Consider the following 17,026-nt stretch of genomic DNA (forward strand, 5'->3'; position numbering starts at 1 on the left):
CTGCTCTCAGGATGGGGCTTTTCATTTCAGAACTACAGAGATGTTCTCCTTCTTCAAAGAAAGGGGCTTTCCTTCCTTCACCTTCAATGCTGCCCTCACACCAGCCTCCTGCCACCACACCAGGATTAGGGTGCCTCCTGTCCTCACCTACCACCCCATCAGCCTCTGTATCCAGCACATAATTCTCCGTAACTTCTGCCATCTCCAACAAGATTCCACCACCAAGCGTATCATTCCCTCCCCCAAATTTCCACTTTCCAAAGGGATCGCTCCCTATGCGACTCCCTGTTCACTCGTCTCTGCCCACTGATCTCCCTGTTGGTACTTACTCTTGCAAGCAGATCGAGTGCTACACTTGCTCCTACACCTCTCCCTCACTACCACTCAGGGCCCCAAACAGTCCTCTAGGTGAGATGACACTTCATCTGCATGTCTGTTGGGGTCATCTACCGTATCTGGGGCTCCTGGTGTGGCCTCCTGTATAACAGTGAGACCCGACACAGATTGAGAGACCACTTCGCCGGGCATCTTCTCTCTGTCCACATTGAAAAGCGGGATCTCCCAGTGGCCACCCATTTCAATTCTATTTCCCATTCCCATTCCAATATGTCAATCCATGGTCTCCTCTATTGCCAGGATGAGGCCACACTCAGGTTGGAGAAGCAATACCTTATATTCTGTCAGGATGCCTCCAACCTGATGGCATGAATATTGATTTCTCGAACTTCCGGTAATAGCCTCCCCCCCTTCACCATTCCCCATTCCTGTTTCCCTCTTTCACCTATCTTCTTACCTGCCCATCCCCTCCCTCTGGTGCTCCACCTCCTTCTCTTGCTTCCATGGTCTTCTGTCCTCTCCTTCAGATTCTGCTTCTCCAGCTTTAATCTCTTTCACCAATTGACTTTCCAGCTCTTTACTTCACCCTCTCTTCCTCTCCCAGTTTCACCTATCACAACCACCTTGTACTTCTTCCTCCCCCACCCCCACTTTCCTACTCTGACTTCTCCTCTTTCTTTCTAGTCCTGGTGAAGGGTCTCAGCCCAAAAAGTCAACTGTTTATTCTTTTCCATAGATACTGCCCAGCCTTCTGAGTTCCTCCAGCATTTTGAGTGTGTTGCTTTGGATTTACAGCATCTGCAGACTTTCTTGTGTTTGTAAAGAGAGAAAAGGAAGTTTTTAACAGAGTTGACCTATAGAGGTGTATAAGATGATGAGAGGCATTGATCATGTGGATAGTCAGAGGCTTTTTTCCAGGGCTGAAATGGTTGCCACAAGAGGACACAGGTTTAAGGTGTTAGGGAGTAGGTACAGAGGAGATGTCAGGGTTAAGTTTTTTACTCAGAGAGTGGTGAGTGTGTGGAATGGGCTGCCGGCAACGGTGGTGGAGGCAGATATGATAGGTTCTTTTAAGAGACTTTTGGATAGGTACATGGAGCTTAGAAAAACAGAGGGCTATAGGTAAGCCTAGTAATTTATAAGGCAGGGACATGTTCGGCACAACTTTGTGGACTGAAGGGCCTGTATTGTGCTGTAGGTTTTCTATGCTTCTATGTAGCCATATTTCTATTAGTTGGTCTGTGTTTAGATGAACTGATATTGGTTGAGGAGCTAACTAAAGCATGTCAGAGAACAGCATCATGGATATTTCCATTTCTCAGTTTTCATCTTAATTCAGCCTACAATTACCACTTCAGAAAACTCAGCTGGTAATTCAGTTGAGGATTTATAAAAAAGGATTAAAGAAAAAAATCACTCAACCAAAAAAGAGTTATTTTCTGAAGGACTTTTGAGATGATCATAACACAGGCATAAATATTAATGGCGTATGGAAATGATCTTGCACTTCCAATTGAAAAAGGCTTTGAAATGCTATAGTCCTGAGCTGGAATTAGAAATATCAAAAATTCCTCCTAAGTAGTGATATTAAATATGTAATATTAAATCGCAGAGATACTGAAGAATCATAGCACCGAAGGAAAAGAAGAAACTATTGGAAAACACAACATGCATACTGCCAATTAACTAATTATTTAATTTATTAAGCATTTTTAAAAGACTGCATGTATATATAATGCATAGATAGCAGCAGCAAGATTTCAGGTTTTATTGAATGTGTTTCCTGCAATGTTCAGCCACTGATTCTTCTGAAGCAGCACAGCAGCGCCATCTACTGTTAATTCATGCGAGATGTCTGATTTAAACCACCAAATTTCAAAACTTTAGCCATCTCAAGTAACACACAAAATGCTGGAGGAACTCAGCAGGACAGCTAGCATCGATAGAAGTGAATAAACAGTCAAAATTTCTGGCCAGGAAGCTTCTTCAGGACTGGAAAGGAAGGGGGAATGTGCCAGATTAAAAAGGTGGGGGCAGGGGAATAGGATAGCTAGAAGGTGGAGGTGATAGGTGAAGCCAGATGTGTAGGAAAGGTAAAGGGCTGGAGGGGAAGGAACTTGATAGGAATGGACCATTGGAGAAAGGGAAGAAGGAGGGGCACTGGGGGAGGTTGTAGGCAGGTGAGAAAAGGTAAAAGTCTGGAGGGAGATGTAGAAGAAAAGGAAAGGGGGAGAGAAAAAATGATTTTCTGGAAGGAGAAATCAATGCCATCAGGTTGGAGGCTACCCAGTTGGAATATGAGGTGTTGCTCATCCACCCTGGAGGTGGCCTCATCGTGGCACAAGAGGAGGTCATGGACCGACATGTCAGAATGGGAATGTGAATAGGAATTAAAATCGTTGGCCACTGGGAATCTCTGCTTTTGGCGGATGGAGTGGAGGTGCTCAACAAAGCGGTCCCCCAATTTATGATGGGTCTCCCCAGTGTAGAGGAGGCCACATTGGGATCATTTGATACAATAAACCACCCCAACAGATCTGCAGGTAAAATGTTGCCTCACTTGTAAAGACTGTTGGGGGTCCTGAATGGAGATTAGGGCAGAGGTGAATGGGAAGGTGTAGCACTTTGGCTGATTGCAGGGATGAGTGGCAGGAGGGAGGTTAGTGAGGAGGGTGAATGGACAAGTGAACCATGGAGGGACCAATCCCTACGGACAGCAGAGAGTAGAACTGAGGTGAAGATATGTTTGGTGGTACAATCCCTTTGGAGAAGTTGTGAAGAATGATGTGTTGGATGCAGAGGCTCATGGGGTGGTAGGAAAGGACAAGAGGAACCCTATCCCTGTTAAGGTGGCAGGAAGATGGGGTGAATGTGGATATCTGGGAAATGGATGAGATGCAGGTGAGGCAGATTCAATAGTGAAGAAAGGAAAACCCTGTTGTTTGAAGGAGGACATATCAGATGTCCTGGAAAGGGAAGTCTCATCCTGGAAACTGATGTGGTGGAGACAAAGAACTGAAAAAAGGGAATAGCATTTTTACAGGAGACAGGGTGGTAAGAGATATAGTCAAGCCACCTCAAGTCATGTTTATGAGGAGCAGATACAATGAAAATCTGGCTTACAGCATCCTCACTGACACATATGTCCAGATAATACACAGAGCATAAATTATACATAAACTATTCCAGACCGTGAAAAAAAGCACTGTGCAAAACAAAACTTCAGTGCAAAACAAATCGGTGTTTAGATATTTGGACATTCAAGCTAAGGAAATAACTATTTTTGACTCACTAATCTATGCCATTTGTAATGAGAAAAAAATCCTTTGTCTTTTTATTGAAATATGTAATATTAAAAATAAACTCAAAATGGCTTTACCTTTTACAACAGCAGAGTGATAAGGCACTCTGTCTACTGTACCCATAACAGCTACCAAGAATATAATTCTATCATTCCCATTCTCCTTACCCCTACAGCCTGCAATCTCTCTCAAATGTCATTGACTCGTCTTTTTCCATTTACCTACATTGAGGGATAATTTATAGTAGCCAATTAATCTACCAGCACATTTTTGGAAAAACCACTGCACTCAGCAGAAACCCATACAGTCATACAGAGGAGGGGCAAACTCCATGAGGGGGCAACACATGACCGTTCCTTGAGAAATGAAACTGGGCAAGTGTCTGGCGTGTCAGTAGGGAAGCAGTTTTGGAAAATTGACACACTTTTATTAGAATGGGGAAGAGGGCCAGGGATTGACAAATGGGAAATTATTAAAAAGGAATTTCAATCAGATCTGGACATACATAATGACTGGCTGGAGTTAGAAAAGAGTCTAAGGGTGCAGGTACATAGGCCCCAGAAAGTGAAGACACATGGAGGTGAAGAAGGTTTCAGGCACACTTACCTTCATCAGTAGGGGCATTGGATTGAAGGGTTGGGATCGCATAGTACAACTGTTAAAAATGTTGGTGAGACTACGTTTGGAGTTATTGTGTACAGTTACGGTCACCATATTGTATGGAAGATATGATTAAGGTAGAAAGGTGCAGAAATGATTCACAAGAATATTGCTGGGATTGAGGGGGCTTGAGTTATGAGGAGCGACTCGATAGACAGGATTGAAGGAAGTGAGGCGGTGACATGATGGAGGATAAGAAAATTATAAGGGGTAGATAGTTAACAGACTTTTTCCCAGAGTAGGGAGTCTAAAATTAGAGGAAGAAGGTTTAAGCTGAGAGGGAAGAGATATCCTGAAGGACAATTGTTTTTTACACATAGGTGGTTGATGGTAAGGGACAAAATTGGTCCTCTGGAAGATCAGAATGGTAATCCATGTGTGGAGCCAAAAGAGATGGGGAAAGTCTTAAATGCATTTTTTTGCATTTGTATTTACTCAGAGTCTATAGAAGAGAGGCAAAATGGCATCAACTTCATAGACTCAATACAGATTACAGAGGAGGAGGTGTTTGCTGTCCTGAGGCAATTCAGGGTGGATAAATCCCCAAGGCCTGACAAGGTGTTCCCTCAGACCCTGTGGGAGGCAAGTGCAGACACTGCAGGCACTCTAACAGATATATTTAAATCATCCGTAGTGACAGGTGAGGTACCAGAGGATTGGAGGATAGCCAATATTGTTCTGCCGTTTAAGAAAGGCTCTAAAATTAAACCAGGAAATTATCGGCCGGAGAGCCTGACATCAGTAGTGAAAAAGTCATTCAAAGGGTCTGGATATATGAACACCAGGATAGTCATGGACTGATTAAGGATTGTCAGCATGGCTTTGTGTATGGTGGGTCATGTCTAATTAATCTCATGGAATTTTTCAAGGAAGTTGATGAAGGCAAGGTTGTGGATGTTGTCTACGTGGACTTTAGCAAGGAATTTGACAAGTTCCCACATGAGAGGCTGGTCAGGAAGATTCAGTCACTCGGCATTCAGGATGAGGTAGTAAATTGCATTAGACATTGGCTTTGTGGGAGAAGCCAGAGAGTGGTAGTAGATGGCTGCCTCTCTGGGGGGCCTGTGACTGGTAGAGTATCATGTGTAGTTTCGCTTATCTACCTACAGGAAAATTGTAAATAAGTTTGAAAGAGTACAGAGAAAATTTACACAAAGATGTTGCCCGGTCTAGAGGACCAGAGTTACGTGGAAAGATTGGATAGGTTAAGATTTTATCACAAGGAACACTGAAGATTGCACAGAGATTTGTTGGAGGTACACAAATTTAGGAGGGGTATAGAGATGTATGTTAAATACAAGCAGGCGTTTTCCACTGAGGTTGAATGAGACTACTACTATAGGTCATGGGTTAAGGGTGAAAGGTGTCAAGTTTCAGGGAAACATGAGGTGAAACCCCTTCACTCAGAGGGTTGTGAGAGTGTGGAACGAGCTTTCAGTACAAGTGGTGCATGTGAGCTCAATTTTAACGTTCAAGACAAGTTTGGATAGGTACGTGGACAGTAGGGCTGTGGTCCCAATGCAGGTTGATGGGAGTAGGCAGTTTAAATGGTTCAGCATGGACTAGATGGGCCAAAGGGCCAATTTCTGTGGTGTAATTTTCTATGACTCTATCTACATGTTGATTGAGGTGGGTACACTTATGAGGTTTAAAAGATTTAGAGAAGTTTACAGAGACAGAGGCCAAAATCAGGCTAATGGTAGGCATGGCTGAATTGAGCCTGTTTCCATACTCTCATAACTCTGACTCCAAAAATTATCATATTTAGAACAGACATCTAAATGTTCAAATGTAGATCAGAATGTTCCACTTTCCACTTTAATTCTGATAACTTTTTATTGCAAATGAGTTGTCTTGACAATTCAAAACTTAAATAAAGGTTTGAGATCAATTCTGAAATACTGTTTTCCTACTTAACATGAATTCTTCAATTCAAACTTTAAAGCACACAATAAATATAGTTTCACAGGTATAGTTGCCTTTGTAATAAATAATGTATAAATAATTTTCTGTTAAAATGACACAAAAATGTGCAAAAATGACAGTATAGTAATGACATAAAGTTAGCATTTGTTGTTATTCAGGTCACTACTGTATCATAACAGTGGTGATTCTGTTACTTTAATGATGAAATTTTTGCCAAATGTGTAAAAATATTGTGATAATGGTAATTAATTCATCAGTTGAAGAATATGATTAAAATATTGAGTATTAAATGCCTTCAAACCATTTATACATGTGGAATTTTTAAACCTTTGAATTTTATTGATAATTCAAAATATTTAACTAGTTAAAATAATCTTTGGCTTATCTAGGAGTGATCCTAGATAACTTTGAACTCTACGCTCTGAATCGCACGTTTGTGAGTTCAAATCCCATGCAAGAGACTTGGGTGAAAAAATCTATACCGATCAAGTTTGTACTACTGAATATAACACTCCCAGATGAGATATTAATATACATCCTGGTCTGCACATCCGTGCAGAAATAAAAGATCCAAGGGCATTACTAGTTTAAAGTCGAGTTTATTGCTAGTGTGGGAGCCGAATATTCCCTCATGGAGCACCGAGCAAGCAAATGACTCGGATTCATTACACTGCAGTTGTGTATGCAAATAATTTGTCCTCTTCACCTCAACAGCAACTATTCTTAAAAAGTGTTTTATTGTCTGCAGACCCCCTGAGATATTAATGGTTTTACAAAAATGCAATTTTGCTTTCCTTCACCCTAAATCATTTATTTAATGCGCTGTTTCATTGACATTATCTGAAATCTTCTTGCAACATAAGGCTTCTCAAAAAGTATTGTGGGAAAAATAGACCGTAATCGTAACAAAATATTTTTCGCAGGATTTTAGCTGTGCAGAGCTTGAGAAGAAATTTCGCTGCGTCACCCCCTCCCCAGCGCCTCGATAAAGGGCAGAGAAGGGTTTACCAAAGGGAGTGCACGTGGGACACGGGCTTTTCCAGGTGGAGCGAGTCCTAGGGACTGCAGCTCAGTGAGATTTTATGTTTTACCGGCAAGGCGGTAGAAAGGTTTGTTACGTTCAGCTGCAAAGCTTTTCAGTAGGAATTGAGTCTGTACGCATTCATCATGGCCTGCTTTGGTATAATTTGAAGTGTTATTTCTGAATGCGAGGTATTACAGTTCTTATCAGGTATTTACACGCAAAAACTATATTCTGCCCTCTGAATTCCCGTCGTTTCGCCTCAAGGGTAGCCCTTGCGGCAGTAGGTTTTCGGGTATGTGTGTGTGTGTGTGTGTTTTTGAGTTTTCAGCCCATGTCTACTAAACGCGATTTAACAAACCAGGTGGTGGGAAGTTACTTAAACATTCTTAGTCGCCACTGCGGGACCAGCGGATGCCACGACCGGCTAACAGGTGCTTTGAATGGGTTGTTGGCGCCATCAGTGAAACGTGTGGGAGGTGTTGCCTGTAATGGGAAGAAAGCACGAAAGCAATGTTTAAGCAACGGACACAAAGTGATGGAAGAACTCAGTAGATCATACAGCATCTATGGGAGTGAATAAACGGTCGACGTCTCGGGGCCCAGACCCTTCTTTAGGACCACCTCCATTTTGGGCCCCAAACAGTCCCTTCTGGTGCAAAAACACTTCACCTGCGAATCTGTTGGGGTCGGCGCTCCCGATGCGGTCTCGATGTCGAGCACCTTCGCTCCATACGCAGTAAAATAAAATGTTAATTCCCATCCTCATCCCCCTTCCGATAATGTCGGCTCACGGATGGCCCCCTCTTCTGCCAGGATGAAAACATTCTTAGGGTGGAGGAACAACACCTCGTAGTCCGTCTAGGAAGCCTTCAACCTGATGGCATGAAAGATTTCTTTCCAGTATTTTTTCTTCCCCTTCTGTCTTTTTCCAGCCTCTTCATCTGCCTGTCACCTAAAGCTCCTCCTTCCCTGACTCCTGTGGTTCACTCCCCTCGCCTACTAGATTCTTTCCTCTCCAGCCCTTTACCTTTCCTGCACACCTGGTTTCATCTATTATCTTCTAGTTTGTCCTTGCCCTCTCCCTACTTTTTATTCCAGTATCTTCCCCCTTTCCAGTTCTGATGAAGCATCTGGGCCTGAAATATCCACTATTTTTTTCCATAGGTGCTGCCTGACTGGCAGAATTCTGCCAGCATTTTGTGTGTTTCCAGTACAATCTCTCGTGTTCATAAACAATGTTTAAATCTTTGTTTCCATTTTCTTTCTGATTAATAATTATGAAGATTCAAATTGGTGTACTGTAGAAATAATAAATTTTGTTATTAACCTTTTCTGCCCTCATTTAAGTCAGTTACATTCTTGGACATCAAATTGTTTTTTCCCAGAATATTATAAAGTTATCAATTGTATTGGAAGGTAGCAGCTTGTTATACAAAACATAAATATGAACTGTATTGCTCCCTATTGGATAAAGTTGAACTTGATGTTAATGGGAAAAAAAGGTATAAAAACAATTTAAAATGAAATGAGAATTTGAGGTTTTAAAACATTAACTGAAGTTTTAATGAATTCATTATCAAATGATACTTGATGCTGGTAAAGTTTTGGTGGTTAATCATTGGCTCATTTCTCTTGCTTTAAATTGCATTTCAGAAACATTAGTAAGGACTGGCTTTCCAACCGCTGCCAAATGTTTTGTGGGTTTAGCACTAATTGGTACAAAGCAGATGAACTTTTGTGCCGGCTATTTATCAGTTGGTTGTCTGTTTGTATGGTTTGACAAGCAAACAAGACGTCACACAAGAAAATGTAACAGTGTTCCTGTAGCAATTGAGCAACTGCCTTAATTTCTAAGTAAACTCTTAGATTATTTAGTACATCCTGTTTTAGTGTTCACCTGGGTGGAGTTTATAGATTGGTATTTTATCTCCAAACTGAGGTAAACAGTTGTAGCCTGATAATACATTTTAAGGTGCATTCGATTTGCAATGTGGCCTGTATTTGCTTTGCAATCTTCAGTTGTGGTTATTAACTCAAAGGGTTGTAATTCATTTATGGGGAATGGTTTCAAGTTATTTTTAAATTGTGTTGAGAAGGGAAGCAAGTTCACAGTGAATTGTCAATTCAAGTGCTGGTGTATTAATTGTCATAGAGTTAAATGATCATTCTCTGTCAAAGGCTACTTGAAATTGAACATAACTATACAGTCTCTTGGAAAAAACCGATGTATTGCTGTTGAATGATACACTTTCAAAGGACTTCGTTGTCTTAGGCTGAAAGACACAGGAGACAGTTAGGCCATTTGGACCATCGAGTCTGCTGTGTCATTCTATCATTCTAACATGATTTGTTATCCCTTTCAACATTATTCCTGCTGCCTTTTTCCTGTAATCTTTGACACACTTTTTAATGACTTGCCTATTAGCATCCACTGTAAACATACCCAGTAACTTGGCCTCCACTGCCATCTGTGGCAAAGTATTCCACAGATTCACCACCCTCTGGCTAAAGAAATTCCTCATCTGTTCTAAAGTGGCATTCTTGTATTCTGAGGCTGTGCCCTCTGGACTCCCCCACTATAGGAGATATCCTCTCCACATCCACTCTATCTAGGCCTTTAAATATTCAATAGGCTTCAATGAGATCCCCACTCATTCTTCTAAACTCCAGCAAGAACAGGCCAAGAGCTATCAAACCCTACTCACGGGTTAACCTTTTCATTTCAGAAATCTTTCTCGTGAACCTTCTCTGCACCCTCTCTAATACCAGCACATCCTTTTTCAGATATGGGTACCAAAACTGCTCCCCATGTTTCAAAGTGTGGTCTGAGCAATGCCTTGTGTGTTCCATTTGGTCAGATGTGCACCATGTGTAACCATGTACTCTGTTATCCTTGAGGTTTTGGTGACCACTTGCATTGTGAACCACAAATTATTCTGTCTCAGTGATCAGAATATTGATCAGGCTTCAAGCACTTTGTTTTAAACCACGAGGTATGAAATACTCTGCTAAGCACATTTGAAGCCTCAAGTTCTTTTTAGCCTTGGACCACTTTAAATTTTTGAAAAGTAAATTTTGTAGTACAGTAACAATATCCAAAATAAATGGGTTGAACTAAGCAAATTCAACACTTCAAAATATAGTAATATTGCTTAAAGTTTTGCAGCATAGAGAAGAAAATCTTAGTAAGAAGTAGGCCTCGAGGGTAGTGATTTGCAGATTACCAGTTGTGCCACTTAGTGGTTAGGTCACAGTTAGATGCAACAAATGAATCTGTGGCTAAGGAGCTGGTGTGGGGAACAGTGATTTGGGATTTTGGACAATTGGCTTCTCCTCTGAGAGATAAAGGGTTGCACATGAGCCAGTTGGGTGGGGGAGAGGAAGAGAGAAATATCCTTGCAGAGACACTTACTAGTGCTACATGGGAGAGTTTAAACTTGATTGGGGTGAAGGACTCTGCACAGGAATGGGTTATGGGGGGGGGGGGGGGGGTTAGGATGGAAGTAGTAGCCAGCAAGAGCAAGTTGAGTGATTGGGATAGCTAGGGGCACAGTAAAGATAGGAAAAATACTTAAAGTGCATTTATATCAGTGCACAAGTTTAAGAGGCAAAGGGTACAAACTCAGTGCGGATTGGCTTTGGGGGGACTGGGATGTTATAGCCATAACTGAAATGTGGCCGAGAGGAGTGCAGGACTGGTAACTCGGTGTTTCAGGGTACAGCTGCTACAGATACAAAGGTAAGTGAGGAGGGGGTAAGGGAGGACATGAGCATTGCTTAGAAATGACATTCTGTGAGGATATGAGTGGAACTTTGGGATGAGGCCATAAGGCATTGGGCCGAATGGTCTGAGTCTGCCCCACCATTTCATCATGGCTGCTCCATTTCCCCCTCAACCCCATTCTCTTGCCTTCTCCCTATAACTCTTCATGCCCTGACTTAACTATGAACCAGCTCCTTAAACACACTCAATGACTTGGCCTCCACCGCTGCCTATGGCAAAGAATTCCACAGATTCACCACCTTCTGCAGAAAGAAATTCCTCCTCTTATTCATTTTAAATGAACTTTCTTCTTTTCCAAGGGTTCCCAATCAACCTTTGTATGCCATGTGCTCCTACCATTAACTGAGGGCACTGTGGACCCTAGTTTGGGAACCCCTGCTCTATTCTGTGGTTATGCCCACTGGTCCTAAAGGACATCCACTCTATCTAAGCCTTTCAACATTTAACAGGTTTCAATGAGATCCACTCTCATTCTTCTAAATTCCAGTGAGTACAGGCTCAGCATCATTAAATGTTCGTCATACGATAAGCTTTTCAATCCCAGAATCATTTTTGTGAACCTTGTTTGAATCCTATCCAAAGTCAGCATGCTCCTTCTCAGATAAGGGGCCCAAAACTGCGCTCAATGTTCCAAGTGAGGCCTCGCCAGTGCCTATAAAGCCTTAGCATTATATCCTTGCTTTTATATTCTAATCTTCTCAAAAAGAATGCCAGCATTGCATTTGCCTTCCTCACCACTGATTCAGCCTTCAAGCTAACCTTTAGGGAATCCTGCTCAAGGACTCCCAAGTCACTTTGTACCTCCTGATTTTTTAAAAAAATGATCTTTCCATTTAGAAAAATATTCTGTGCTTTTATTCCTTCTACCAAAGTGCAGCAACACTTCCTGATGCTGTATTCCATCTGCCATCTCTTTGCACATTCTCCTAATCTGAAGCATTTCTTCAGCCTTCCTGCTTCCTCAACACTACTTACCACTCTACCTATCTTCATGTCATCCGCAAACTTGGACGCAAAGCCATCAATTTTGTCATTCAAATCATTGATGTTCAATGTGAAAAGAAGTGGAACCAGTACTGAGAGCTGTGGAATGCCAGTAGTGGTACCTTGTTTAAGACCTCTTGGAAAATGCAAGTACACATAACATCTACTGATTCTCCTTTGTCTGTCCCGCTTGTTAGTTCTTCAAAGAATTCCATCAGATCTGTCAGGCAAGATTTTCCTTTGAGGAAACCAGGGTGACTTTGGTCCATTTTATCAATAGGTACATTTAATGTCAGAGAAATGTATACAATATACATCCTACTCGTGCACCCAGTAATTCAACATACCACAGGCTCGCTCTCTCCCTAATAAGGGAAAAAGAGGTGTCCCTGTTTTACAGCGAGAGGGGAGACATAACAAAAGCAACTTGCTGATTTATGGTGTTAAGTCTGTTGTGCTGCTTACTCCCAGAACACCAGTTGTCTGTGGCAGCGACCACCTCCAGAGCCATGAAAATCCAGCACCCTGGTCTCCTAGGCCGTGTCCTTGGCATGTCGAAAAATGACCAGTTGAGGCCCTGAGAGCAGGTTCCATTTCCACAAAGAACTGAAGTCAGTCTTCAAAAGAACCCTGAAAAGGAAAAAGGAGATATTAAAGATTGAAATAAAGCTGTTCTGAAGATACAAGCAAAGGAGTCACCGTTCTCATGTGACTCAAGTACCCTGAAAACTCACCCTTAACAATTGCCTCCAAAATCTTCCCAACCATTGAGGGCAGACTAACTGGCCTACAGTTTCCTTTCTTCTGCCTCTCCCTTCTTGAAAAGTGAAGCGACATTTGGAAGTGTCTACCAGACCAGAATCTAGTGATTCTTGAAAGATAATTACTGATTAGATTCAACTTTATTGTCATTGTGCCAAGTACAGATACAAAGCCAATGAAATGCAATTAGCATTTAACCAGAAGTGCAAAAGAATACAGTAGTTATTTACAAAATAACTGTGACTAAAAAGTAAGTGCTACAACACAAATATAAAAGTACTGAGACAGTACAATATGGGTGCAATATTGCTTAGCACTGTGATGTGAGGTTCAGCAGGGTCATAGCCTCAGGGAAGAAGATCTTCCTGTGCCTGCTGGTGCAGGAGTGGAGGCTCCTGTAGCGCCTACCGGATGGGAGGAGAGTAAAAAGTTCATGATTGGGGTGAGATGCAGCCTTCATAATGCTTTTTGCCCTGACCAGGCAGCGTTTATGATAAATGTTCTCAGTGGTGGGCAATTGGGTGCTGATAATCCGCTAGGCAGTTTTCACCACCTGCTGGAGTACTTTGCGGACTGATACAGGACAATTGCCATACCACGCTGAGATGCAGTTGGTGAGTATGCTCTCAATGGCACAGCGGTAAAAGTCCATCAGTATCCTGGGGCAGAGGTGAGCTTTCTTGCCTCCACAACTTCTTCAGCTACCTCCTTCAGAACCCTCAGGTGTAGTCCATCTGGTCCAGGTGATCTATCGACCTTCAGACATTTCAGCTTCCCAAGCACATTCTCCCTATTTATAGTAACTGCACTCTTTTCTGCACCCTGACACTCTTGAATATCCTGAATACTCCTAGTTTTCCACAGTGAAGACTGATGCAAAATACTTATTCAGTTCATCCACCATTTCCTTTCCCCTATACTACTGCTCCAGTGTCATTTTCCAGCAATCCCATATCTATTCTTCTCTTTTACTCTTTATATATCTGAAAAAACTTTTGTTATCTTGCATATTGCCTAGCTTAGCTTCATATTTCATCTTTTTACTTATGGCTTTTTAGTTGCCTTCTATTGGATTTTAAAAGCTTCCCAATCCTCTAACTTTCCACTAATTTTTGCTCTATTAAATGTACACTCTTTTGCTTTGTTGGCTTTGACTTCCCTGGTCATCCACGGTTGTTCTCTTGCCTTTAGAATACTTTCATGGAATATATCCTGCGTGTTCTGAATTGCTCCCAAAAACTCTAGCCATGGCTGCTCTGCCAACATCACTGCTAGTATCCCCGTCTAATCAACTTTAGTCAGCTCCTCTCTCATGCCTCTTTTACTGATACGTCTGATTTTAGCTTCTCCCTTTCAAATTGCAGGGCAAATTCTATAAAATTATCTCCTCAGAATCCCTTTACCTCACATCACAGTAGCAGAAATTTTGACCGGGGTACCCAAACTTTTGCATGCCACTGTATGTTAGGTAAATGTGTAGCTAAATGATAATAAACATTAAGCATTAAGAAGAGGGACGCCTCACGTCTTAATAAGCTGGTAAGGAAGGCGGGCTCTGTCGTGGGCAAAGTACTGGAGAGTTTAACATCGGTAGCTGAGCGAAGGGCGCTGAGTAGGCTACGGTCAATTATGGATAACTCTGAACATCCTCTACATAGCACCATCCAGAGACAGAGAAGCAGTTTCAGTGACAGGTTACTATCGATGCAATGCTCCTCAGACAGGATGAAGAGGTCAATACTCCCCAATGCCATTAGGCTTTACAATTCTACCTCCAGGACTTAAGAACTTTTTAAAAGCTATTAATGCTTTTTGAGACGGTGATTTAGATGCATATCATATTTTTTACTGAGTTAAGTATTGTATGTAATTAGTTTTGCTACAACAAGTGTATGGGACATTGGAAAAAAAGTTGAATTTCCCCATGGGGATGAATAAAGTATCTATCTATCTATCTCTATCTAAACCTCATTTGTCACTTAATTGTCTTTTTTCATTCCATGTTGATTTTTCTGTATGCTATTATAGTTCTAAGTGCCCTGTTATTCTTTCCATAATGGGCTCTAGGGTTTTCCCTTTCCACTGATGCCAGGATCAGCTTTAAAACTGGCCTCTTAATTTAAGGAATGCACTTTAAAAAGAAACCTGGAAGTCACAGAGATCGCACTTATTCAATGTTTGCCTGTACCATCACTGCTGTGGTTCAGCACGTAGTAATTATCAAATATTATCCCACAATTTAATTGCATTGTTCGGGGTCTTCACGGATTTCGCTTTAACTCCTGTGGTAATCAGACTTGAACATTAGAAGGCTGGGTTACAGCAGAATTCTGTTCCTAAGAACTGTTCATAACCGTGAGAGTTCACAAGTTGTAAAGTTTCCCCATATGGCAGATGATGCCTGCAGATTGGATTTCCCCATGGAAATAGATAGACTGGAGAAGCTTTTTGAATTTTATTTTGCCATTCTCAATAAGAAGAATGGTATTGCACATCACCACGCCTGTCTTGGAGAGGACCTGCATGTGCAATGTACATTCTTTTTAAGAACACAGCTCACCCCAATGCCACATCTTCAAATGGGATTTACAAAATGTGCAGATGTATTAAGTTCAGTGTATTCTTGAGTTTGAGGCAAAATTCCAGCTGATATCATTTCAATGTCTTGCAGAAGCTGGCAAGTCAATCCCCCAGTCTCCCAAGTGCACACTTGTATATACAGGCTCAGCATAAGTCAGACATTTGTAAGGTGCGGAGGGCATCTCATACAAACTTGACAGCCCTTAAGCCCTTTATGCTCTACACCAATCACCTCACCACTTCTCATTTCATCACACCTCCCCCACCCACCTGTGAGCTTGTATCCCCCCTGCTACCTTATTCTGGCTTCTTCCGTCCTTTCCAGTCCTGGTCAATGGCCTCAGCCTGAAGTGCTGATTGTTTATTCACCCCATAGGTACTTGGGTATTGCATGACTTGTTGATTTCCTCCAGCATTTTTTGTTGCTATAAATAAGTCTTAGATTCAATATGAAATTATTGCAACTTTGTAAATGGATTACTTGCATAATGCTTCTTCCAAGGGATAACTTCCGTTGGGAATGTGTTTATTGTTTGGAAGGATGGAAGCCATTTGCCCTTGGGTGTTGTGTTTTTCCATTTTCATGTGCACTGAACATTGGCTACTTTGTATCATGCAAGCCACCTGAATTGAGTAGGTGAGATTTGAGTTAATCTGTTGTGAAATGTGATACAAGCTTCTGCCCCCTTCCAGTCCTGATGGAGGGCCTCAGCCTGAAACAGTGACTGTTTGTTTCCCTCCATAGTTGCTGCCTGATTTGAGTTCTTCCAGCATTTTGAATGTGTTCAAGATGTCTAGCATCTGCAGAATCTAAGTTTATGACAAATTGTACTGGAAAGATCGGTAATAATCATACAGCCTAGAAACAACCCCTTCATACCACCAGTTCAGGACTATTTGAGTACCTAATTATATGGAACTCGTGTCATTGTCCCCATGTAACATAAATAAGAAGTCTTATTAATCTTGCATTTTCCACCACTCATCCTCACATGAGCAATTTACAGTTGTCAGTGAATCACCAACCTGCTCATCTTGGAACTGGTATTGATAGAGGTGAAAATAGTCCTTATTGCAAAGCTGTCTCTTTAAGATTGCTGCAGAACTTTGGCATTTGATCTATGGAACTTGGTTCCAAGCCAATAAAAAAAAACAATAATTGTTTTTGACATCCAGCAGAAGTCATTTGATGCCAAAATAAATAAAAACTTATCAGTTATTAACTCTCCCAGCTTGGGAGTGAACCGTGCAAGAGTCTGCTGTAATAAAGCAATAGTTTCTGCAGCTGCTGGAACTGTTGAGTAACATTCAAAATGCTGGAGGAACTCTAAGTCATGGAGTAAAATAAATAGTCAATGTTTTGGGTGGAGACCCTTCATCAGGATTACAAAGTGGTCAAAAGCCAGAATAAGGTGGTGAGTAGAGGGAGAAGAGCTGTAATTAAAAAAAAAAATCATTGTACTTTACCCTGTCGTACTTGTGCACAGGACAATAACTTGAAGTCTTTCTAAGACAAATTAGCTACATCGCATGGGACATGCAGCCAAGTTTGGCTAGCCAAAAAGTGAGCAATGTGACAAATGTAAATGCTTAGTACTCTTAAGACAACAGTTTTGAGTATTTTTTTTAAAAAATGGAATGAGGTTTAAAATTCAAAAGTAGGTATGT

General features: G+C 41.5%; 1 protein-coding gene and 1 long non-coding RNA gene across 2 annotated transcripts in view; one reads left to right on the top strand and one right to left on the bottom strand.

Moving 5' to 3' along the window:
* Nucleotides 1–6,115: 6,115 nt before the first annotated feature.
* Nucleotides 6,116–8,182, bottom strand: LOC140737853 (uncharacterized). Its single transcript, XR_012101260.1, has 2 exons — nt 7,918–8,182; nt 6,116–7,731 (listed from the first exon to the last, which is right to left on the bottom strand). It is a non-coding gene; the product is annotated as an uncharacterized lncRNA (long non-coding RNA).
* Nucleotides 8,183–16,645: 8,463 nt separating this feature from the next.
* Nucleotides 16,646–17,026, top strand: part of mtus1b (microtubule associated tumor suppressor 1b) — a 140,062-nt gene continuing 139,681 nt past the window's right edge. The window contains exon 1 of the mRNA XM_073064573.1: nt 16,646–16,749. The gene's annotated coding sequence lies outside the window, so the exon portion shown is untranslated. The remainder of the gene's footprint in view (nt 16,750–17,026) is intronic.

The sequence above is a fragment of the Hemitrygon akajei genome, chromosome 13, assembly GCF_048418815.1.
Source record: "Hemitrygon akajei chromosome 13, sHemAka1.3, whole genome shotgun sequence".
Taxonomy (NCBI): domain Eukaryota; kingdom Metazoa; phylum Chordata; class Chondrichthyes; order Myliobatiformes; family Dasyatidae; genus Hemitrygon; species Hemitrygon akajei.